Consider the following 1348-nt stretch of genomic DNA (forward strand, 5'->3'; position numbering starts at 1 on the left):
TGTTTGTCTGTCTGTGTGTGTGAATCCCTAAAACTCGAGAACTACACAACCAATTTCATTCAAATTTTACACATGCCTTACTTAGGGTTCCAGTTGTGTTTTAGTCAAAAAAGTTTTTTAACTTCCTGCACAGTTCGAGCACACGGCAACATAATATCTCTTCCACTATTTAAGTATTACGTGTCAAAAGTGAAACAAAAACACTCATGTCAAATACTTTCACTTTAAAAATGAAACTATTCCACTAACTGAAACAATCACATTTCGATACTGTAATGACAGGTACTTTCAGAGAGAGAGAGAGAAAGAGAGAAAGAGAGAGAGAGAAAAGAGAGAGAGAGAGAAAAAAGAGAGAGAGAGAGAGATGTATATGTATACATATAGATGTATATGTACACGTATATGTATATATATATATATATATATATATATATATATATATATATATATATATATATATATATATATATAGATCTATATGCATACATGTATATGTATACATATGTGTAGATGTATATATATATATAGATGTACATGTAATATGTACACATATATACATATATACATGCATACAGATATCTATACATATATACACCCATCACACACACATACACATGCACATAAACACACACATTAGTCATTTGTTTTCTTATCCAAAACTACGTCAAAAGTACTGAATGGATCTTTATGAAATTTGGAAATTATATTCTTTGCATAACGGCCATAACTCCCATGAAAATTCATATATTTTTGATGTTGATGAAATTTTAACCCGAACATAACAGATGAGCATTATTTGTAATTCAACGGTACAACAGTGTAAGACTACCCTTTCATATATACTTACATTGTGATTTCTGCAATGTGGTGCATAAATTGTCAAGTAAATGAGACGCATCTTTGCCTCCACTGATTCACTTGCAAAGTGTTGAGTAAAATTATTTCGTTGCAGACCTCCGGCCATTTTGTTCTGTTGTTAATTCTGTAGATGACCTCAAACACAAAGTCTTTCCCAACTTTAAACAAAACTACCAAAATCACAATTGGCTATGTGAAAGAGCAATATTAGCTCCAAAAAACGTAGCTGTTACAAAAATTAATCAACACCTGATGCATTCTCTTCCCGGCAATCTTCAAACTTACAAGTCTGTTGATACAGTTCCAGATACAAATGAAGTGGTGAACTATCCTCCTGAATTTCTCAATTCGTTGGAGCCTCCAGGACTACCTCCCCACATATTATCACTTAAAGTTGGAACGCCTGTTATGCTGCTCCGCAATCTGGAACTACCAAGACTTTGCAATGGAACACGACTCGTGATAAAGAAAATGATGTCACACGTTATCG

The sequence above is a fragment of the Octopus bimaculoides genome, chromosome 1 (genome assembly GCF_046866305.1).
Source record: "Octopus bimaculoides isolate indiv1 chromosome 1, ASM4686630v1, whole genome shotgun sequence".
In the NCBI taxonomy this organism is placed as follows: domain Eukaryota; kingdom Metazoa; phylum Mollusca; class Cephalopoda; order Octopoda; family Octopodidae; genus Octopus; species Octopus bimaculoides.